The sequence below is a fragment of the Mirounga leonina genome, unplaced genomic scaffold (assembly GCF_011800145.1).
Source record: "Mirounga leonina isolate KUSES-001 unplaced genomic scaffold, KU_Mleo_1.0 Mir_154, whole genome shotgun sequence".
NCBI classification, from domain to species: domain Eukaryota; kingdom Metazoa; phylum Chordata; class Mammalia; order Carnivora; family Phocidae; genus Mirounga; species Mirounga leonina.
The window spans coordinates 36,795,046-36,819,376 of NW_023270389.1; the positions used below are offsets into that span (position 1 = coordinate 36,795,046).

The 24,331-nt window shown below is 41.9% G+C and overlaps 1 protein-coding gene across 1 annotated transcript in view; it reads right to left on the reverse strand.

Annotated features, from left to right (window-relative positions):
* LPGAT1 (lysophosphatidylglycerol acyltransferase 1) overlaps positions 1-24,331 on the reverse strand; it is a 122,725-nt gene that overhangs the window by 83,729 nt on the left and 14,665 nt on the right. The window lies entirely within an intron of this gene.

The window sequence follows — 24,331 nt, forward strand, 5'->3', positions numbered from 1 at the left end:
GGCGGCGGCGGCGGCGGCGGGTGTCCCCGGCCGAGGGGTCGCGGTCATGGACGCGGCGGCGGCGGCCGAGGCGCGGCGCGAGCGGGCGCGCGGGCGCCCTACTCCCCTCGCGGCTGCCTGCGGACAGAGGAACGGCGGGGACTCAGAGGCCGGACCTGTCACCGGGGCGGGTCCGGGGAGGCGGGCGGATGCCCCGCGCCCCCGCCTCCTCCTCGGGGCCTACCGCGCCCTCGTCCCTCATGCCGCCGCCGCCGCCTCCTCCCCGGGCCGCACGACGACGACACCCCTTCCCCGCCCCCTCCGCGCCTCTCCGGGCCCGGCGCCGCCGCAGCCCCGGGCCTGCGCCCGCCGAGCCGGAGGTTACCTCGGGCTGGCCGGGCCCCGGCCCGGGCTGCGGGAGCCAGAGGAGCCGGAAGAATGCATGGCCGGCGGCGGGGCCGGCGGAAGGAGGCGGCGGCGGGGCCCGGCCCCGCTCCGGCTGCGGCGCGGCCCGCGCCCGGTCCCCGGCGGCGCCGAGACTCGCTCCCCCGGGCCCGGCCGCGTTCGCCGGGCTGGCGCGGAGGGGCGGCGGGAGGAAGCGGCGGGAGCCGAGACTGCGGCGGAGCCGCCGCCAGAGCGCCCTCTAATGAAGGCGCCGCGGCCGCCGCCCGCGTCCCGGAGCCCGCCGGTCCGCGCGGGTCAGGCCCTTGGGGCTGCCTGGTCCCTAGGCCGGCGGGACGTCGCCGAGCCCAGTTCCCAGGAAGAGGGCCGCTCAGAAAGGTCTGGTAATGAGCAGCAAGCCTTACACCACACGAGGAGGGCTGCCGTCCAAACCGAGAGCCCCTTTTCAGCCAACACAGCCGGTTCTCATTGTTAGGACCCTCCCTCCTCTGACAAACCGATTAGTGCCCCGACTGGGAAGCGGTCTCCTTGAAGGCTGGATGTCCTCTTTTCTTTCCTAATGAAGCCCAGTTGCTCTCACGGCTTCTCTTCTGAACCTCCCCAGAGTATTAAGGTCTAGAGTTTAAAATCAATTCATTTTAAGTGCCAGAATTCTTTCTGGAGAGCACCCAGAACATTAATGAAAATTCCGATTCCCCATCCATGTCCCCATCCCCATTCCCCTAAAGAAAAAAAAAAAGAATCCAATGGGAATGGGTGGTCCACACAGAGACACTGACATTTAGTTAGTCGAGGAGGGAGAAGCACTTAGGCAGCGCCTGCCATTAAGTGCTCAAAAAATGGTGGCCGTAGGGATCCCTGGACAGTCCAGGTCACTCCTGGACACTGGAGCTAAATTCTGTTTCAAATGCTGGACCGCCATAAGGAGCATAGACAAATAACCCAACGACCTGCCCACGTGAACATTCTCAAATGGCCTACCTCCATTTCAGTTTTTTTAAAAAACCCATAAAATCTTAGATCCCTTAATCAAATTTGTAAATGGGGGTTGTGGGCAGTTTTTACATGTCCCTAGTGAACTGCCATGTTTAAATCAGGATGCCACCTATTCTATTTTGAAGATATTTGTTACTGTGTTTGCTTTGGACTCTCAACTATTTAACTATTTCTCTCTCTCTCTCTTTCTCTTTAATTCCCTTGTTGGTCCACAGGTGAAAGAAAGAGAATTCACTTTTATGCCATATGAAAGAATACTTTCTATTCCCATCCCCTCTGGCGATGAGGAAATGCATGAAAGCTCAGAGCCTGGCTGAAACAACTGACTAGATTTCTTTCCATTTATTATTAATTTGTTTTTATTTGTAGATGTTATTTATCTCTTTCACTAATATTATATTTTAACTGTGTGGGGCATAAAAAGGCACAGGCCCTGTCAGAGAACTTTCCATATAATTTCTTTTTTTTTTTTTTAAAGATTTTTATTTATTTATTTGAGAGAGAGAGAATGAGAGACAGAGAGCATGAGAGGGAGGAGGGTCAGAGGGAGAAGCAGACTCCCTGCTGAGCAGGGAGCCTGATGCGGGACTCGATCCTGGGACTCCAGGATCATGACCTGAGCTGAAGGCAGTCGCTTAACCAACTGAGCCACCTAGGCGCCCTATAATTTCAACTAATATGTAGCAATAGAAAAGTTATATATGCCTTTTCTAGTCCTCTGTATTTTCTCTGAGAATTTAGGTACCAAGGTAATAGCATTTTTGAATAAATTTCACGAGAGAAACAATATATGTACGGTAGATGATTGTTCAAAAGATGCCATCATATTCTTTTTTTAAATTCGAGTATAGTTAACATAAAGTGTTATATCAGTTATAGGTGCGCAATATAATGATTCAACAATTCTAGACATTACTCATCACAATAAGTATATTCTTAGTCCCCTTCACCTATTTCACCCATCCTCCCACCCACCTCCCGTCAGGAACCCCCAGTTTGTTCTCTATAGTTAAGAATCTGTTTTGTGGTTTATATATTTTTTTCTTTGTTCCTTTGTTTTGTTTCTTAAATTCCACATATGAGTGAAATCATACAGTGTTTGTCTTTCTCTGACCGATTTATTTCACTTAGCACTATAACCTCTAGATCCATCCATGTTGTTGTAAATGGTAAGATTTCATTCTTTTTTTATGGCTGAGTAATATTCCTGTGTGTGTGTGTGTGTGTGTGTGTCACATCTTCTTTATCCATTCATCTGCGGATGGACACTTGGGTTTCTTCCATATCTTGGCTATTATAAACAATGGCGCAATAAACATGGGGGTGCATGTATCTTTTTGAATTACTGTCTTTGTTTTCTTTGGGTAAATACCTAGTAGTGGAATTGCTGAATCATATGGCAGTTCTATTTTTAGTTTTTTGAGGAACTGTTTTCCACAGTGGCTCCACCAACTTGCATTCCCATCAACAATGCACGAGAGTCCCTTTTTCTCCACATCCTCACCAACACCTGTTATTTCTTATGTTTTTACGTTAGCCATTCTGAGAGGTGTGAGGTGATACCTCGTTGTTTTGATTTGCATGTCCCTGATGATTTGTGATGTTGAGCGTCTTTCCATGTGTCTGTTGGCCATCTGGATGTCTTCTTTGGAGAAATGCTCATTTTTTAATTGGATTGTTTGTTTTCTTGGTGTTGAATGGTATACATTCTTCTTTATATATCATTATATTTTTAAGTGAGTAAGACAGGTAAGGCACATGGATTCTATTTGATCTGTCCCCTTCAGGATTCCTCCACATGCTAGTAAATACTGGCTGACGGAGAGAACATACAGTGGGATTTATACCTGGCTCCTGGATCAGTGAGCATCTGCCAGAGCACCAGATAAACCAGCACTTGCCTGAGATGTGATCAGTACTAGCCAGCCAGACCCGGAGAAGGGCCAGAGGTCGAGCAGGACCTTCCACAGTGGGTCTCAAACATTAGCGTGCAAAACACGACTCGGGATGTCTATTGAAAAGATAGATTTTCTCATACCAGAACGTTTTGTACTCCCAGAGGAGCCTGGAAGCCTGCTTTTTAAAGAAATATCATAGGTGGGGCGCCTGGGTGGCTCAGTTGGTTAAGCGACTGCCTTCGGCTCAGGTCATGATCCTGGAGTCCCAGGATCGGGTTCCGCATCGGGCTCCCTGCTCAGCGGGGAGTCTGCTTCTCCCTCTGACCTTCCTCCTTCTCATGCTCTCTGTCTCTCATTCTCTCTGTCTCAAATAAATAAATAAAATCTTTAAAAAAAAAAAAAAAGAAATATCATAGGTAATTCTGATATGGGTAGTAGTATACAGACCTTGCTTTAAGAAAACCTGACCTAGAGGTATCCTGAAGTAATCACATTCTTTCCTAGACCCTTCCTAATTTTAAATTATTTGATCTGTATGAGTCAGCTTTGGCTGCTATAACAATGGACCACAGACTGAGTGGCTTAAACAACAGAAATTTATTTTCTCACAGTTCTGGAGGCTGGGCGGTTGAGATCAAGGTGTCGGCAGGGCCACGCTCTCTCTGGAGGCTCTAAGGAAGTTCCTTCCCAGCAGGGTTGTTTTCTCCTGAGGCCTCTTTCTCTAGCTTGCAGATGGCCCCCCACTCCCTATGGCTTAACATGGTTGATGCTGTGTGTGCATGTGTCTGGTGTCTCTCTCTTTCTGTGTATCTTCATCTCTTCTTACAAGGATACTCGTCACATTAGATGAGGGAACCACGCTCAGGACTCCCATTTTAACTTAACTGCCTCTGTAAAGGCCCTGTCTCCAAATGCAGTCCCATTCTGAGGTACTGAGGGTTAGGGCTTCGATATATGAACTTTCGGGGGACACAGTTCAGCCATAACATCATCCTTCTGTTTACACTGCAGAATCTGCTATTTAAGTAGCTCCTTGTGGAAGGGATGTGGAAGCCCTAATTTTGATTATTTCAGCTGTTCTCTTGACTGGCTCCTATTTCATTAGACTTTTCTTGAAGTTAAGCAAACAAAGCAATACACCATATTCCAAGTGTAGATATGCCCTGGTCTTTTGTTTTGTTTTGGTTGGTTGCCCAGGGCGAATGAAGGGGCTTATCTTTTTAACTTTCTTGACCACTGTGGCACATTCAGTTTCAAGATAATTCAATATTGGGGCACCTGGGTGGTTCAGTCGGTTGAGCGGCCAACTCTTGATTTCTGCTTGGGTCGTGATCTCAGGGTCGTGGGTTTGAGCCCTTTGACAGGCTCCACGCTCAGCAGGGAAGTTGCTGGGGATTCTCTCTCTGCCCCTATCCCTGCTGGCTCTCTCTCTCTCTATTAATAAATAAATAAATCTTTAAAAAAAAAACTTTTAGTAATCATTTTATATAAAATGTATGTTTATATAAAATTCAGTACCTACAATGGATAAGAATCTGCATTTGAGCTGACTTCAGGGAACAATTTCAGATGATGCTTAATCTATAGTATTTCAGAGTTCATCTTAGATACAAAATATATATCTATATAAATCTTTTTTTGCCCTGCCACCTTTCAACCCACCTAGGTACCCTCCTGAGATTTATTTTGTTGTAGCTTATTTCCAAAACAGCCCAGGCAGACATGTATAAATGGTTTCAATGACTGTAACAAGTTTGAGAAGGCCAGTTCTTCTAGAGAGCTCTGAAGAAAGCAAGGACCTTCTTGAATAGGTTCCTGCTAATTAGAGCTCTGTTTATCAAAACGCAAACATTAATCAAGTCAAGCATTGGAGAGCCTTCATGTGCACCCCAATAGGGGGAAAGGGAAAACAGACTCCACCCTATAGCCACAGGCATGGTAGAGTTTCAGTTTCAAAAGCCCACACCGGAACCACAAGAAGATGGTCCTTTGAAAGAGAAAGATGACTTCTCACATTTCCAGGAGTTTCCAGATGTTTTAAAACAATCTAACCACAACACCTTAGAAGGTTTGATTCCACCCATCTGGTGGGATACACATAGCAAATCAGATTATAACCAGGAAGGGGCTCCCTTGGGCAGAAGAACCCCCTGGACCCTCTCTTTTTCCTTGCAGCAATTACAACGACATTTCACCTACCTGGGCTGCTTTCTGCGCTAGAGCTCCAGTGATCTAGTTCCTATCTAGGGGGAAACCCCCTCAGCAGCGCTGTAAATGTGTGATGACCTGGCACACCTCCCCCCCATCACTACAAATAGTTGCAAACCAGAAATTAGCACCCCAAGAGTCAAATTCTGACTGCTAGTCGGCTTCAAATAAAAAGGGAAAAAATATATATATTATAAATATATATAAATATGTATATAAATATGTATAAAATATATAAGGGAAATATATATTATAAATATATGTAAATATATAAGTCTATAATAAATCTATATAATATATAATAAATATACAAATATATATAAGCATATATATACTTAATTTTTTCTTTTATATTAGTGTTAGTAATCATTAGCCTCAATGTTTTTTAGACAAGTTGGGTCAAGTCATCGAGACTTGACTATAGCTTCATTTGAGCCATTTCAGCTACTTTTTATTAACAAGGTTGGCCCTAAACAATATTGTGAAGTAAACAATTCTCTCTTCTCTGCGCCCCTCTCCTTTTCAACTAATTTCCCTTTTCCCCTCTTGATACTAAAATGATCCCTAATTTCTAAAGGGCACTGAAGACCCCACCTAAGACCCCCACTCTCCCACCAGACAACCCTCTAAGCTAGTATCTTCTTTCTTACCTGTCCAACATTGCATTTCCTTGGTTCAGCCCTGTCTTTCCTGCCTAGTGTGGTAAACTAATCCATGCTGAGCTGCTTACGGCTGTGTGTTCCCTCTGCCTACAGGATGAACACTTTATAAAGGACCTCCTAAAATCCCCTGAGCCTTAAGGCCTCTGCAGTGGAGATTCTCAAGCACTGTAGTAGATGAGTATTCTAAGGTATTTTGGAGAAGGCTATTTCAGCAAGTTCTTCCTCTGACAAAACCTATGAAGTCATGCAGCACATCTATGAATAAGACAAATTCAGGGGCGCCTGGGTGGCTCAGTCAGTTAGGAGTCTTACTGTTGACTTTGGCTCAGGTTATGATCTCAGGGTCCTGAGAACAAGCCCCGCCTCAGGCTCTGCTGAGCAGGAAGTCTGCCTGAGAGTCTCTCTCTGGTACTCCCTCTGCCCCACCCCCTCATGTGCACTCCCTCTCTCAAATAAATAAATAAATAAATAAATAAATAAATAAATAAATCTTTTTAAAAAAAGAGACAAATTCAGATTCAAAAGAGACGAACAAATTCAGATTGTATTTTCCTAACAGAACCAAAATAATGACGTTATTGGTGATTATATTAAAATGGTAATGACAGCTAACATGTATTGATCACTTTCAACATTCCGGGCCCTGTTCTCAATGGTTTGCATGCGTTAACTCATTCAATCTTCACAAAGACCTTATAAAGACCATATTGTTAGGCATATTTTACAGATGGAGAGATTAGACAATCTGCCCTAGGTCACTCAGCCAGCAAGTGGAGGGGCTGAGACTTGATTTCCAGTTCTCAGGCTCCAGAGCCCATGCTCCTGATGACACACTACAGTGTCTCTCTAAGAGAGACTGGTGGAAAAGCTCTTCTCCACTGAGAGAGAGATAGGAAGTTTCAGAGGATGCTACTTGTTTCTGGTCTCACCTCTTATTGCTCCCTCCTCACCCCTCCCCTGTCTCGTGCCTCACGCTCTATTTTGCTCGTCACACTAAGGTGTTCACCCTCTTGAAAGGATGCGCCGTGTAACCTCACACATTCAAGTTCATGCGTTCTTTGTTCATGCTTTTCCCTTCTCTGTGTCTGTTTGATTATATTCATCCCTTGGGGTCCAGCTAAGATATCAAAGACTCTCCCACCACTTCAGAATTCATTGCCTTTTCCTCATATGTATGCTTCTGCCTCGGTGCTCACTACCTTGCAACAAGCCTGGCTGTTTTGTATTTCAGGTTCTCTGCTGAGATTAGGAGTCCCACATCACCTGTCTTTCTCATCATTTTCCTGGCGTCTAGCTTACTGCCTTATATATGGTAGGAAACAAAAATTTTTTTAAGATTTTATTTTTAGGTAATCTCTACACCCAACATGGGTCTCAAATCCACAACCCCGAGATCAAGAGTCGCATGCTCCACCGACTGAGCCAGCCAGACACCCAGGAAATGAATTTTTTAATTCAGTGTTTGTTTAATTCATTCAGATTAAATAATTTATTTTTTATTAAACTGACAAATAGGATAACTTGAATGGTGACATCATCATTATCATCCAAACCAAGGCAGAAGAAATAATATTGCTCATACTTCATTTTAAAATGTATTTCAATCTTTTCAACATGTTTCAGTAATATTCAGCGACTAGAAGTACCTCAGCTGAATCACTAACGATACAAAAGAGTAATACTTCTTTTATTCGTAAAATAGCATCCTTCCTCTATTCTCAAACTATCACCTATTCCCAACGCATCCTAGATTATGTGGTTGTCGTCGTGTTTTTCTGAAAGCACCGTATTTAACATTGCATTTTCCTGTTCCAGTTTTGACATCGTTTTCCCATGTGTAGTAGATTTATTAAAATCTACTCTGAGTGTCTCTATCTGGTTAACTTCAGGGCCTTCACTACCCAATTTCTCACTCATTCTAGACTTTAGCAGCCACTGGGTTGGACACACCAGTGGGTTTCAGTGAGGTTCACAAGGCAGAGCCTGGTGCTGCTAGAGCTGCCTCTATTTACCCTACACAATTATGACATTTTCATTGAGTGCCATAAAGTTAAGGTTGGGAAACATTGTCAAATTCTACTTCAGTTCTCATTTACTTCCCAACCAGCCTCCTCTGCTTTTAAACGGGCACATTCCATAGCTTCCCTCTGCCCGCTCCTCATACCCAGAATGCCATCCTTCTTTCTTTCGGACCATCTCTTAACCCACAGGAAGCTTGCCTTCTTGTCCAGGACTCCAGAGCCCCTTCTCTGAATAACTACTGCATTTATACAGAGCACCTCACAGTTTTGACTTAGTTCTTTGCTTTCGCACATCCCTTCTGCATGCTTGTTGCCACTCAGAGCCACGATTAACTGCCCAGTTAGGAACCTGCAGTTCAAGGAGAGCTCAGCCTATGAGCTGTCCAGGGTCGAGAAGTTCTGGGTGCAGTTTCATGAGGCTCCAACTCAGAGCTGCTGCATCTCACCTCTTTACCTGCTGGTCGCTCAGTATTCTATCCTCCATCATTCTATCCTTCCACACCCCACCCTCCCGTTTAAAACCACATCCACTTCCTTCAGCCTCTTTAGATTTCCAAAAAGTTGAGTCTTCTCAAGGTCTGGGGTTCCCCTTAGTTTCCACACAAGACTTCTTTCTTCACAGTTACCTGAATTCCAGCTTGGCAATTTCCTGGGACTCCGTCCACAGACTTTCCCAGCACTGCCTTCTTTCTGGAAACAGTATCCTGACTAGCTGCTCTGAACTACCTTCTCCCTTCCTTGCCCTCACCTCCATCCTCAGGAGAACACACCGAATCTCCTCTCTAGCTTCCCTTCACAGCTCCAAGACCTACCATTGACAACAAGCTCCTAACTTGTTCTGGAACCTTTGATCTCATAAGTATTCAATGTTTCTGGGTGTTCCCACAAATTAAAAAAAAATCCCATTGGAGCATCTACATTCTGGTGTTGGGGTGGTAGAATCTAGTGATGTTTGATAAGGAAGAGGAATTCCCCTGTAGAAAGGGAACACAGGATAATTGCATTTATGAACAGAAGAGATGAGGTGTGCAGAAGGGACGTGGGCTGTTTATCACAGAGTGTATCAGAAACAGAGCTGGGGTGGCCTTCAGGGGACCAATTCCTCCTGGTTGACCTAGGACTTTCATGATTTTAGCACTCAAAGTCCACATCCCAGGAAACGACTCAGTCCTGGCAAATGGTTGGTGACCGTGGGTCTCCTGACCCCCTGGGTCCCCAAGCAGTCTCTTAGCCAGGTTACAGAGGTCCAGCTTCCCTACCCATCCTACCTTTTCTCTGCTATACCTGCTCCCTGATGATCTGATACATCAGAGGTTAACAAGCCATTCAGGGCTGATAGTGTATTTAATGTTTCCTTTAAAGCATATTACTTGTCCTTACCAGGGTTAAATTTCCCATTCTTATCCAAGCCTTCTGTGATGTAAGTTGGCTCTTTCCATGGTTCTCATCAGCTTAAATCCTAAGGGGTTTGAGCAGACATTTTCACTCTGCTCGTATTCCAGCTATGTGTTTAAAGTTGATTTGTTATCTTGCGGACTGAGTCTGTTGGCTGAGACCCTGCTATAATGAAAATCATGCCACCTTGCATCTCCAGTGCTTTGCAGTCAACAGAGCTTGCTCTCTCGCTCTCTCGCTCTCTCTCTCTCTCTCTCTCTCTCTCTCACACACACACACACACACACACACGCACGCACATCTTGTTGGAGGCTGACAATAACCCCTTGAGGTAGGCAGGTACTTATTGGCTGAAAGAAGTAGGAAGGGTAAGGAAAGAATTTCCTTGTAAGTGGTTTCCTCTTGAAATGTCTTTAAGAAACATTTTATAAAACACACTTTCAAATCCTTTGTCTCTTTCAAACTTAAAGCATAAACCAAAATGGAGTTCTAAATTATTTGGAACCATGATTTACAATGGCCAAACTATGGAAGCAGCCCAAGTGTCCATCAATAGATGAATGAACAAAGAAGATGTGCTACACACACACACACACAGTGGAATATTACTCAGCCATAAAAAGGAATGAAATCTTGCCATTTGCAGCAACATGGATGGAGCTAGAGGGTATGGGGTATAATGCTAAGCGAAAGAAGTGAGAAAAAGAAAAATACCGTATGATGTCACTCATATGTTAAGAAACAAAACAAATGAGCAAAGGAAAAAAAGAGAGAGAAACCAAGAAAACAGGCTCTTAACTATAGAGAACTGATGGCTACTAGAGGGGAAGTGGGCGGTGGGATGGATGAAATAGATGATGGTGATTTAAGAGTACATTTATCATGGTGAAAACAAACAAAATTTTACGAGTAGAAAAACTTTTCTCTGCTCATGAATTGTTTGACTAATTCCTCTAGAAAAAATAAAAAATAATTTTTAAAAAATTGTCTGGAATCAGCTGTTGGCAGCCACACAGCCTTGAGAAACCTTAGAGTTGGGCTGGGGGATCCTGGACCAGCTTCTCCCTCCCAACACAGCCACCAACAGGCCCTGGAGTTAGGGTTCCACTCTCTGTCACCCTGAAGCCTGGCAGGCCCTGCCTCTCTATCCCCTCTCTCCCAGAATAAAGAATATCTCATCCTTTGTCTTGCAGACATGAGTTCCTGTTTTAAGTACTACGAATTAAACAAAGCTATGGGCAAAGGAGCGATGCTAAAATGCTGCCTCTTCAAGTATGACGTTTTACAAATGTAGTGCCATCCAAGTTATATTAATTTTATAGTTTAAATTCTTATATGAGGCTTGGGTAAAGTTTCAGTAAGTCCATGTTACATTGAATTAAATGACATTCAACCACCAGTTTGTTCTCTCCAGGAGTTTTTATATACACTAAAATCTGGAATTAAAAAGAGCCCCCAGATGAATCTTATGGTTAGGCACGTGCAGGAGACATTGAAATAGAGTAGGTAACTTTTGGGAAGAATGTCATCCTTGGACTAAAACCCTTTATAATGGCCTATGAAGCCCTATAGGACAGACCTCTTACCTTTCTTTCCAGCTTATGCCATGCAAGGTGCCCCCCTTGGGCTTACCAATCCAGGTACCCTGGCTTCATCTTATTTATGAGAACCCATTGTGTGCCTTTCCACCTCAGGGTTTTTGCCTTTCATTTCCCTGCTGCCCTTCACTTGGTCAAATCAGGTTCATCTTTCGTATCTCAGCTTAATCCTACCTCATTACATTAGCCTCGCCCCATGCAGCCCGCTGTACAAGGTCTCTGAACATTCTGTTCCTTCCCTTCAGATCACTTAATCACCATTTGTCATAGAACTGCTCATTAGTAGTTCCATGTCTGATTCTCATACGAGGCTGTAAACTCTGAGAGCGTAAGAATCATGTGTGTTCTTCTTTATCATTGTGGCTTTAACCCCCAGGATGTGCCTGGGACAGAAAATGGGCCCAATCAGTAGCTGCTTTGGTTCCACTGCAATTGCCAGCAGCTAGATTTGAGGTTTTGGAAGCCTGTCCCTGTTTCTAGTCTATTCGCCTTGCAAACCATGAGCTCCACTACTGCCATGCTAATATTCTAGATGTGGATAATCTCTTAATGTCCACAGCTCTCCTGTGTCCCATACTGGTCTATGGAAATGCCCCCAAATTTAATCAGGTAGAGTCCATTTATTGAGAGTGTACTGTGCACCGTGCTGGATACGTTCTATAGTGAATCTCATTTGCTCCTCACAACCACCCTTGAGGAGTGTTATCTCGATTTCACATGGGAGAAGTGGAAGGCTTAGGAAGATTAGCTAACTAATCTATTGGGTCATAGGTTTTGTAAGAGGTGAAACCAGGATGGCGCCTGATGCATACACCCTTGCTTTCTTGACTTTCAAGTACATGTTTCATTCATTAGAATCAGGGTTTTTAGCTCTGCATGACAGAAAAGCCCAAAGTACAGTAATAGTGACTTAAAGCAAGACATACAATGACATCTTTCTCATGTTAGAGAGATCAAAGGAAAGCAGTCTGGGGTCGTCACCCTAGTAGATACAGGGTCTAATTTTTTCTAAGGCCCACACACTGGCTGCTATGTGGAAAACTAAGTGTAGGAAGATAGAACTGAAACTGAAAGACCAGTTGGAGGATTAGAGTGCCCAGGCAAGAGAGGACAGTAGCGTGGTCTACGGTGGTGGCAGTGGAGTTGAGAAGAAGATGCATTTGCGAGAAATTTAGGAGGTAAAGTTGGCAGGACACGGTGAGAGGTCGGAAATGCTATTTCTAAGACCACATGGATAACTCAAGTTTAAAAGTGAAATCTGGACTTCAAATCCCACATCGGACTAGTCAAATGATATTGTGCCAAAGCACTGAAACACTAGGGTAGACCCAGAGGGTATCATCCCAGCCAAAGTATAAACTATCTGGTCTGGGCCTTTGTGACAAGAATCGAAGGCTCTAAAGAGCAAATTATGGCTCCTAAACTTGCTGCCTTAAGCAAAGGCCATTTAGATCACCTCCAATCAATGTGTTCCACAAGGAAAACAATCTTCTTTATAGCCTACCAACCACACCTCACCCCAAATAGACCTGCTATAAATGAAGCCGGGAACTCTTGCAGCTGAAATTGCTTTGAAATGTTTTCCTCCTACTAAAAAGTGTTCTAGGGCGCCTGGGTGGCTCAGTTGGTTAAGCGACTGCCTTTGGCTCAGGTCATGATCCTGGAGTCCCGGGATCGAGTCCCGCATCAGGCTCCCTGCTCAGCAGGGAGTCTGCTTCTCCCCCTGACCCTCCTCCCTCTCATGCTCTCTGTCTCATTGTCTCTCTCGCAAATAAATAAAATCTTTAAAAAAATTTAAAAAAAAAAGGTGTTCTAATAGTTACCATGAACTACTTATCTAGCTTTTATTGGTGTGGAACTGTGCTTCTCATGGTACTTCCAAATGACCGTTTGTTTCTGTCTCATTTCTTAATTCATACTTCTTCTTTTTTTAATTCCCCATCCCCCCTTCTCTCTTAACTCATATTTCTAAACTGAAGATAGCTAAGCAAAGTATTATTTACTTAGGATTGTCATTGTGATTTTATGATAATTTTAACATTCTTTGCAAGATGTCACATCTTTTTAGTAGCAAGAGCAAACAGTATATAAAACTTCTTCATTGCTGCTCTCTTTTTTGTACCATAAAAAGAATTGATGGCTTTAGAAATTAGGATTGTGAGCCAAGCAAACAAGGACGAAAAAAGCTTGATGTTATAGCATGAAAATTTACACTTAAACACAGCTCTGCTGTCTTTCTCCCATTTATATTTAATCTAAAATCTCTAATAAACCTGCAGGAGCTTCTTTTTATATCTGTAAAGTACATAAATGTTTTCTTTGCAAAGTAATAATTAGCATATCCTAATATTAAATTATACCCTATAGGAGCCCAATTATTTTACTTGGCAATATTTAGCAATTTTAGCTTAAATTCATTTCATTACAAAAGCACTAAAAATGAGGTTAATGAAATAATTCTGAAAATCTTCCAAAGGTGAGCAGAATGAGTTTAAATGATTTGGGGGCCAACTGGGCATGCGGCAGAGGCAGGCAGGCTTCTCTCTTTTAAAGGCAGCAATAATAGGGCGCCTGGGTGGCTCAGTCATTAAGCGTCTGCCTTCGGCTCAGGTCATGATCCCAGGGTCCTGGGATCAAGCCCCGCATCGGGCTCCCTGCTCAGCGGGAAGCCTGCCTCTCCCTCTCCCACTCCCCCTGTTTGGGTTCCCCCTCTCACTGTCTCTGTCAAATAAATAAATAAAATCTTTAAAAAATAAAATAAAGGCAGCAATAAATTCTGCCTCCATTCCTGACGATAACTGATTTCAGGGAGAAAAGCTAAAAGTCTGCCCCAACACCTAGCAGCTCCCAGAATGCAAATTTACAGATGCTGTAGCACCCACCCATCAGCAACCCCCTCTCAGGCTCTCCTTGGACCTTGTCACCACCCAGAACTGCTTCTTTATGACACCTTAAGCTCCATTGTTCCGGCCTCTGATCATGACCATCTGTCCTTCCAGCTCTGGACATCCCTCTCAACTTAGAAACCCCCACTCTTCCCTTGTCCTTCACGCCGTCTCTCCCTGGGCATCTCTCACCTCATTTATTTCTCTCACTAGTACCTCCAGCTTGCCCTTCCCATAGTCTTTTTATTTCACCTGCCCTGCAAAGCCAGGGGTGGGCCCTGAATCCATTTTTTTGCCCAACCCATATTGACGATACTGGGCTCAGTGGAAAAAAATCACACACCCCAGTACAGAAGAGTGACACGCTTGGAAATATTTGTGTATATCCCCGATCAGCTTCTGTCCCATCTGTTTCATTTCAGATACAATACCCTCCTTACCTTAAACTTCTGATCTGCATTCTCTGACCTCAGTCCCAGCAGAAGGGACTGTCTCTTGCCTGTCTCTTTGTCCCCCAGCTGGAAACCTGTCTGCGGCCACCTTCAAGTGCTTTTGATCTAGAGAAGTTTTAATTCATGTTTCCCAGGCACATTAAGTGAAAGAGTTACTAGGAATTTCCTCATTTTAAGACATTAAACTTCTAAGTAGTGACAAGCACCTACTGAGCAATTGTTCTTACTGAGAGGAAAAGAAGAAAAAAACACAGACCTGAGGTTCTTTATAAGTGTATGGATATAAATATGTGGATATAAATATATGGATATATATGCACATATAGATGTAAAACAGCTTTATTGATAAACAATTCTCATACCACATAATTCATCCATTTAAAGTGTTGAACAGTTTTTAGTATATTCTTCACGGAGTTGTGTAGCTATCACCAAAATCAATTTTAAAACATTTTCATCACCCCAACAAGAAACCCTATACCCATTAGCAGTCATTCCATCATTTCTCCCCAAACTCCTCAACCCTAGAAAAGTGCTCTTTTTTTTTCTGTCCCTATGGATTTACCTATTCTAGACATTTTATGTAAATTGAGTCACACACTATGGCCTTTTGTGTTTGGCTTTTTCACTTAGCATAAGGTTTTCAAAGTTCATCCATGTTGTAGAATGGATTGGAACTACATTTGTTTTTATTGCCCAATACTATTCTATTATCTAGGTGCAGTACATTTTATTTACTAATCCATTAGCTGGCTGATGTTTGGGTTGTTTCTGCTTTGGGGCTGTTACGAATAATGCTGTTAGGACCATTCATGTGCAAGTTTTTGCAGGGACATGTGTTTTCATTCTTTTGGTTATATTCCTAGGAGTGGAATCGCTGGGTCATATGGCAACTCTGTGTTTAACCTTTTGAGGAACTATCAAGACTGTTTTTCGAAATGGCTGCACCATTTCCCATTTCCATAAGGGGTCCAGTTTCTCTATATTCTCATCAACACTTGCTATTCTCCCTCTTTTAGCTTAGAGGCATGCTAATGGGCATGAAACGATATCTCATTGTGGTTTTGATTTGCATTTTCCTGATGTTTAATGATATTGACTATCTTTGGGGTGCCCGGGTGGCTCAGTTGGTTAAGTGTCCGACTTTTGATTCGACTCAGGTTATGATCTCAGGGTCGTGAGATGAAGCCCTGCCTCAGGCTCCATGCTGGGTGTGGAATTTGCTTAAGATTCTCTCTTTCCCTCTCCTTATGTCCCTTTCCCCCCACTCATATGCTCTCTCTCTCTTAAAAAAATGATATGGACTATCTTTTCATATGGTTATTGGCCATTTGTATATTTTCTTTAGAAAAGTATCTATTCAGAAACTTCATCCTTTTTACGTTGGGTTGTCTTTTTATAGTTGGGTTGTAAAAGTACTTTAGATAGTCTAAATACAAGTCCCTTACCAGAAGGATGATTTGCAAGTATTCTCTACCATTCTGTGGGTTTTCCTTTTACTTCTTGATGGTACAGCAACAAAAATCTCTAATTTTGATGATGTCCAATTTAACTATTTGTTGTTGTTGATGCTTGTGCTTTTGGTGTCATATCTAAGAAACCAAGATCTCAAAGATTTACACCTATGTTTTCTTCTAAGATTTTAAGTTTTAGCTTCTACAGTTTGAGCTAATTTTTGTATGAGGTGTAAGGTGGGGGTCCAACTTCATTCTTTTGCATGTGGCTATCAGTTGCCCCGGACTATTCTTTCTCCATTGGATGGTGTTGGCACCCTTGTCAGGATCAATTGACCATAAATGTGAGGGCATATTTCTGGACCCTCAATTCTATTATTGATCTATATGTGTCTACTGATGCTTTGTAGTAAGCATCTTGTCTTGATTAAGTACCATATTGTCTTGATTACTATAGCTTTGTAGTAAGTTTTGAAATTGGGAGGTGTGACTCTTTCATCTTCACTCTTCTTTTTTTTTTTTTTTTTAAAGATTTTATTTATTTATTTGAGAGAGAGAGAATGAGAGACAGAGAGCACGAGAGGGAGGAGGGTCAGAGGGAGAAGCAGACTCCCTGCCGAGCAGGGAACCCGATGCGGGACTCGATCCCGGGACTCCAGGATCATGACCTGAGCCGAAGGCAGTCGCTTAACCAACTGAGCCACCCAGCCGCCTTCATCTTCACTCTTCTATTTCAAGATTGTTTCGGTTATTTTGGGTCCCTTGAATAGTTCCATATGAATTTTAGGATCAGCTGGTTGATTTCTGCAAAAAACAAACAAACAAAACCCAACTGGGACTTAGATAAGGATTGTGTTGCATCCATAGTGTCCTGGGAGGTGTCCATATTAGTCTTTTTGTTTGTTTAGATCTTCTTTAATTACTTTCAACAATATTTTGTAGTTTTCAGAGTATAGGTTTTACACTTTTTATTAAATGTATCCCTAAGTACTTTATTCTTCTTGATGCTACTGTAAATAGAATTGGTTTCCTAATTTCATTTTCAGATTTTTTATTCCAGGTGTATGGTCAATGTTTTTTTGTATACTAATCTTGTATCCTGTGATCTTGATGAACTCATTTATTAGCTGTAATACTTTCTTTGTGTGGATTCAGGATCTTCAGTGTATAAGATCATGTCACCTGCCACCTGAAGGTTCTTAAGGACTACAACAACTACACAGTGGTAGGACTAAGCTGGGGGTGGTTCTTCAATCCCTTCAAAATAGGGATGTGTTTTTTGCTGAGAATGTTTCATTTTTCTAGTTAGAAAGGATGAGTCTCTCAACAACAAAATTCACTACTAATTCTTTACACATTGCATTTCAACTAATGTAGCTGAAAAACACAGTTGGGGTTTTTGTTTGTTTGTTTGTTTTGTTTTACCACAAGGGTTGCACTTATCAGTCTATAAAAATACATGAGATCATGACTGCAAAAAAAAAAAAAAACCTGTCAGTATTTATCTTTTTCATTCAGAAGGCAGCATGATTTAGTGGAAAGACCTCCTCGGCCTCTGGAATTAGAAGACTGGTTTTTAGTCCAGCTCTGTCCGTATTAGCAAAGTTATTACAGGGTTATTGTTGAAGGTTCAGGGAGGGTCCAGCTACTTCTCCAGGCCTTCTTCTGTAGGCTGGCTGTTCCCTCCACAGAGGACCAAGCCTCAGGAAGGTGGCAATGCCCTGGACCAGAGGAGACAGCCCCAGCTGAGCAGTTTCCTTGGAAAATGCCTACTTCTTTTTAGTCCAGGTGTTTCCTTGGTGTCATCAATAATTCCTTTCCTAGTTTAAAACTATTATGACATTTCACCTCACTGAGGAAACCCTCTCACGCTGAGAGTGGATCTATCTTTGGCGAGGGTATGTCCAGACCTTACCTGGCCTGGTACCTGCAGATTACAGAGGATCTACAAAATGTATGGGAAAATCACAGTAGTGATCTAAAAGAACAAACAGGCTGTGGCCTTATCTTAATCACAGAGCCAAGGCTTTGTCACCGGGATGGAGAATTGGAGGGGAAATTCCATGCCTTATCATAATGCTCATTGCTTTAGCTGCATCGCTGCTTCCTTCCTTAATATGCAATTAAGGACTGACTTTATAAGAGACAAACAACATGTCAGTTTTATGATAGCCAAAGCCTATAATCTGAACATGTATTTTCCCAGCTGGGCTCAAGAGCATGGTGTCAAGAGTGTGGCCCTAAAGTCAGTTTGTCCTTAGATTCAAATCCTGGCTCCATCTCTTAATAACATGAGACCTTGGCAATTGACTTAGCCTTTCTAACCTTTTACACATCTGTAAAAAGAGCATACAGTAGTTCATAGAAATGATTGTGAGAATTGAAGAAAATATATACAGTCTTTACCATATAAGTACACTTTCGCTATTAGGAGGAGGAAGAGGAGTATTCTTCCTCAAGGCATTTGGTTGATTAGGCTAAGAAAATTATTTTAAGTCCATTCCAGTGGTTTTCGGATGTTAGTATGCATAGCAATCACCAAGAATAATTTTTTAAATGAAAATTCCCAGATTCTGGGCGCCTGGGTGGCTCAGTCGTTAAGCGTCTGCCTTCGGCTCAGGTCATGATCCCAGGGTCCTGGGATCGAGTCCCACATCGGGCTCCCTGCTCGGCGGGAGGCCTGCTTCTCCCTCTCCCACTCCCCCTGCTTGTGTTCCTGCTCTCGCTATCTCTCTGTGTCAAATAAATAAATAAAATCTTTAAAAAAAAAAAAAAATTCCCAGATTCTACCCCCAGACTTTCTGCTTCAGTAGTCAGTGGCAGGGCCCAGGAATCTGCATCTTTAGCAACAACTGTACTCCAGTGTTCTGATACAGATAATCCATAGGCACTTTTTAAAGTTACCTTTCATTTTGTGAGCCCCTGGGTGGCCCAGTCGGTTAAGCATCATGATCAGGTCATGATCTCGGAGTCCTGGGATCCAGCCCAAGTGGGGCTCCCTGCTCAGAGAAGAGTTGCCTTCTCCCTGTCCCTCTGCCCTTCCCCCTGCTCATGCTCTCTCTCTCTCTCAAATAAATAAAATCTTAAAAGAAAATAAATAAAAAATAAAATTATCTTTCACTTTGATATAATTTCAAATTTACAGAAAAGCTGCAAAAAGAGCAGAAAGAACTCATGCTTTACTAAGATTCATCAATTTTTATTTTGATACATTTTACTATATCACTCTCTTTTTTTCTCTATTTGTCTCTATCTAGAAAATTTTTTTCTAAATCATTTGAGAGTAAGTTGTACGTCATACCTCTTCACTCCTTAAGACGTCAGTGTGTATTTCCTAAAAAGAAGAATATTCTCTTTACAGGGACACCTGGGTGGCTCAGTCAATTAAGCGTCTGCCTTCAGCACAGATCATGATCCCAAGATCCTGGGATCCAGTCCCCAATCAGGCTCCTTGCTCAGCGGCGAGCCTGCTTCTCCCTCTGCCTGCCGCTCCCCCTGCTTGTGCTCTCTCTCTCTCTCTCTGACAAATAAATAAAATATTTTTTTAAAAAAAGAATATTCTCTTTACATAAGCACTGGTCAGCTATCAAATTCAGGAAATTAGATAAAAGTATCTAATATACAATCCATATTCCAATTTTATCAATTGCCTCAATATGCTTTTTCTCACAACTTTTTCCTCCCCATACAGGATCCAATCCAGGGACCAGGTACATACTGCATTTAGTGTGACATCTCTTTTGTCTCCTTCAATCTGAAACAGTGCCTGAGCCTATCTTTACTTTATGACATTGACATTTTTTTAAAGAACACAAGCCAATTATTTTACAGAACATCCCTTATTGTGGGTTTGGCTGATGTTTTCTAGTGATTAGACTTGGGTTATGTTTTTGGCTAGAATCCTACATAACTGATGTGTCCTCTTCAGAATATCTCCTCCGGAGGAGACACATGATACACACTTGCTTCTTATTGGCGAGATAGACCTCATTTTGAGAAATACTTGACTACTTTGAGAAATATTTGGGCAACCACCTCTGTTCCAAGAGGCCTCAGAACCTGAAGTGGTCAGACAAGGACTCAGGATGTTTACTATTCTGAATTTTCTGATTGTGGGTTTGTTAAGGGGCTTATCTGTCCATTGTCTAGGTAGTTCAGAAGATCGTATATTAAACACACTGCTATTATATTCAAAACCACAACATATCTTTATGTTTAAATTATACAATTCCTTACCTCTACTCCCCATTTCTTGATTTTTTTTTTTTAAAGTAAGCTCTATGCCCAACATGGGCTTCAACTCATGAACCCGAGATCAAGAGCCATAGGGCCGTGTGCTCTACTAAATGAACTAGCCAGGTGCCTCCCCACCACCCATCTATTTTCACTTTTAGTAACTCTGGATCATGACTTCTATTCTGCGGTTAATACAGGTAATCTACATGATGTATCATATGACATAAGGGAGGCACCATGCTATTATTGATGGTAGGTTGAGGTAGTGGAGAAAACTTAATTTCTTGCATCACACATCTTACAAAGACATATCAGCTTCCTCTTGGATGGTGTGCTTGGAAGTGCTCACTTATTCTTCCATTACCTCTAAAACACACTGAGGCATGAACTGTAACTGCTGTTTTATTAACTTATGTTTTCATGGAAAATCTCTGGCCTGCTCTCTCAGTATACCTACTTCATGTTGACAGTATAATTCTCTTGGCATTCATTCATTCATTCATTCATTCTACCAGTAGTTTGAAGACGAAGAAAGAAGATGATGTAAGTCTTTAAAAAGCTGACATACGTTGGGGTGCCTGGGTGACGTAGTCGGTTAAGTATCTGAGCCTTGGTTTCAGCTCACGTCCTGAAAACAGCCCCACATCAGGCTCTGCACTCAGTGAGGAGTTTCTCTCCCTCTCTCCCTCTGTCCCTTCCCCGCACCCACACTCTGTCTCTCTAAAATAAATAAACAAATCTTTAAAAAATAAGTAAGTAAATAAAAATAAATTTTAAAAATTTAAAAAATAAAAAATACAAAGGTGGCATTTCTTGAGACCAGCTCCATGTCAGCCACCATGTAATATATTCCTCATAACAACCAGAGAGGAATGTTTTTACAGACAAGGAAACAGAATTGAATAACTTACCTGACACCAAACTGCTAACAAGGGATTTAATCATAGGTCCAGTGAACTCTAAATATACTGCTTACAGGTACTGCCAATAATATTGCAATGGTAAAGACAGAGGGAGCAAATGGAATTCACAAATTTCAGAATGCCAGAATTAGGTATGCTTCTCAACATTGAAAGCGTAAGTTCGGGTCAAATGAGAGCATTACCTTCCAAAATGGCCAGGAAACTTAAGTAACTTTTACCCCGCAGGGCCTTTCAGGAGAAAATCAGGAGTATCATAATAGATTCTTCTGAAAATTTTGAAAATAAAGTTTAAGTCCTTGTGTTCTTGCCCGCCTCTCACTTACCCTCCTTCTTCCTTTCCCATAAGTTACTATTATTGTATTTTTATACTTTGCATAAATAATGTCATTAAAAATACAAATCAATACAAATGAATACAAAAATACTATGCTATATGTATAATGTACAACTTGGTGCTATCCTAAACATGTTTTCAAGACCTAGCATTTCTAGCAAACATTGGTCTAATACACAATGTCTAAATACACATTTTTAATACATTTAGTTTAATGACCATATAGTATGAATATACCAAGTGGAATGAATTCCTATAATTTATTTATGTGTTCTCTTAATGAAAAATATTTAGTTTATAATGGGATCTCAGGGATGCTACGATTGATTGGAAAATGCCTCTAACGTTTGAGAGTAGCATTATGAATAAAGCCCCCAAAGCCAAAGAGGATAAGAGATGCCTGGAGTTGGCATCTAGCATTAGAAAGACCCTTTGGCTTGAGCCTTAAGGTCTCAAAAAGACACTGTTCATTTTATTTATTTTTTTATTTTTATTTTTATTTTTATTTTTAAGACACTGTTCATTTTAATAATAACTCTGTATTAGGAAAAAAGAGACAAATGTCAAAACAGGTGCTATATTAAAGACTAATTAATGTTATATGTATTCTCAGATGTGCATGTTGTCCTTATTTACTTATTTAATTAACAAGCTTAATTTTTTTCAAGTAGGTTTAGGTTCACAGCAAAGTTGAGCAGGAAGTAGAAAGAGCTCCCATATAACCCCCCACGCACACATACACAGCCTCCTACAATCAATATCATGCACCAGAGTAGTACCTTTGTTATATATATATATTTTTTAATTTATTTGCGAGAGAGAGAATGAGAGACAGAGAGCATGAGAGGGAGGAGGGTCAGAGGGAGAAGCAGACTCCCTGCCGAGCAGGGAGCCCCATGTGGGACTCGATCCCGGGACTCCAGGATCATGACCTGAGCCGAAGGCAGTCGCTTAACCAACTGAGCCACCCAGGCGCCCCCTTTGTTATATTTATATAAAGATGAATTTATATTGACATGTCATTATCCTCCAAAGTCCATAGTTTACATCGGGATTCACTCTTGGTTTTGTATATTCTATGGGTTTTGATAAATGTATAATAGCCTGAATCTATCACTATAGTATCACACAGAATAGTTTCACTTGCCAGAAAAATCCACTGTGCTCTGCCTATTCATTCCTCCCTCTTCCCAACTCCTGGCAACCACTAATCATAGTTTTGCCTTTTCCAGAATGTCACATAATTGGAATGATACAGTATGTACGTAGCCTTTTCAGATTGGCTTCTTTCACTTAGTCATATGCATTTAAGTTTCCTCCATGAGGGAAAACTCCATGACTTGATAGTTCATTTCTTTTTAGTGCTAAATAATATTCCTGAATTGTCTAGATTGACCACAGTTTATCAATTCACCTACTGAAGGACATCGTGGTTGCTTGAAAGTTAGGACAATTATGAATAACGTCTCTATAAATATCCATGTGTAGGGTTTCATGTGTGTATAAGTTTGCAACTCTTTTCAGTAAATACCAAGGAGCATGATTTCTGGATTGTATGGTGAGAAAGTTTAGTTTTAAGAAACTGTCAAAGTTGGGGCGCCTGGGTGGCTCAGTTGGTTAAGCGACTGCCTTCGGCTCAGGTCATGATCCTGGAGTCCCGGGATCAAGTCCCGCATCGGGCTCCCTGCTTGGTGGGGAGTCTGCTTCTCCCTCTGACCCTCCCCGTCTCATTCTCTCTCTCAAATAAATAAATAAAATCTTAAAAAAAAAAAAGAAAAGAAACTGTCAAACTGTCTTCCAAAGTGACTGTGCCATTTTACATCTTACCAGCAATGAATGAGAATTCCCGTTTATCCACATCCTCATCAGCACTTGGTGCTGTCAGTGTTTTGGATTGTGGTCCCTCTAATAGGTATTAGTGGCATTTCATTGTTGTTTTATTTGTAAATCCCTAATGCACATGATATTTAGTCTCTTTTCGTATGCTTACTTACCATCTGCATATCTACTTTGGTGAGGTATCTGTTCACGTCTTTTGCCCAATTTTTCATTGGGTTGTTTGTTTTCTTTTTGCTGAGTTTTAAAGTTCTTTGTATATTTTGGATAGCAATCCTTTATGAGATGTGTTGTTTGCAAATACTTTCTCCCAGTCTGGGCTTGTCTTCTCTTTCTCTTTACATTGTCATTCACAGAGCAGAAGTTTTTAGTTTTAATGAAGCCCAGCTTATCAGTTATTTTTTCCATGGATGGTGCCTTTTGCATTGTGTCTAAAAAGTCGTCATCGGGCGCCTGGGTGGCTCAGATGGTTAAGCGTCTGCCTTCGGCTCAGGTCATGATCTGAGTCCCACATCAGGCTCCCTGCTCCCTGGGAGCCTGCTTCTCCCTCTGCCTCTCTCTCTCTCTCTCTGTCTCTCATGAATAAATAAATAAAATCTTTAAAAAAATAAAAAATAAATTTAAAAAAAAGTCGTCATCATACCCAAGGTCATATAGATTTCTCCTACGTTATCTTCTAGAATTCTTATAGTTTTGTGTTTTACATTTAGGTCTATGATCTGTTGTGAATTAATTTTTGTGAAGTTTGTAAGGTCTGTGTCTAAATTCACTTTTCTGTACATAGATGTCCTATTGTTCCAGCACCATTTATGGAAGAAACTGTCTTTGTTCCATTGTACTGTCTTTACTACTTCATCAAAGATCAATTTATGATATTTATGTGGGTCTATGTCTGGGCTCTCTATTCTGTTTCATTAATCTATCTATTCTTTTACCAATGGCGAACTGTCTGATTACTACAGCTTTATAAGTCTTGAAGTTGGGTAGTGTCAGTCCTTTAACTTTATTCTTCTCCTTCAACATTGGGTTGATTATTCTGGGTCTTTGGCCTC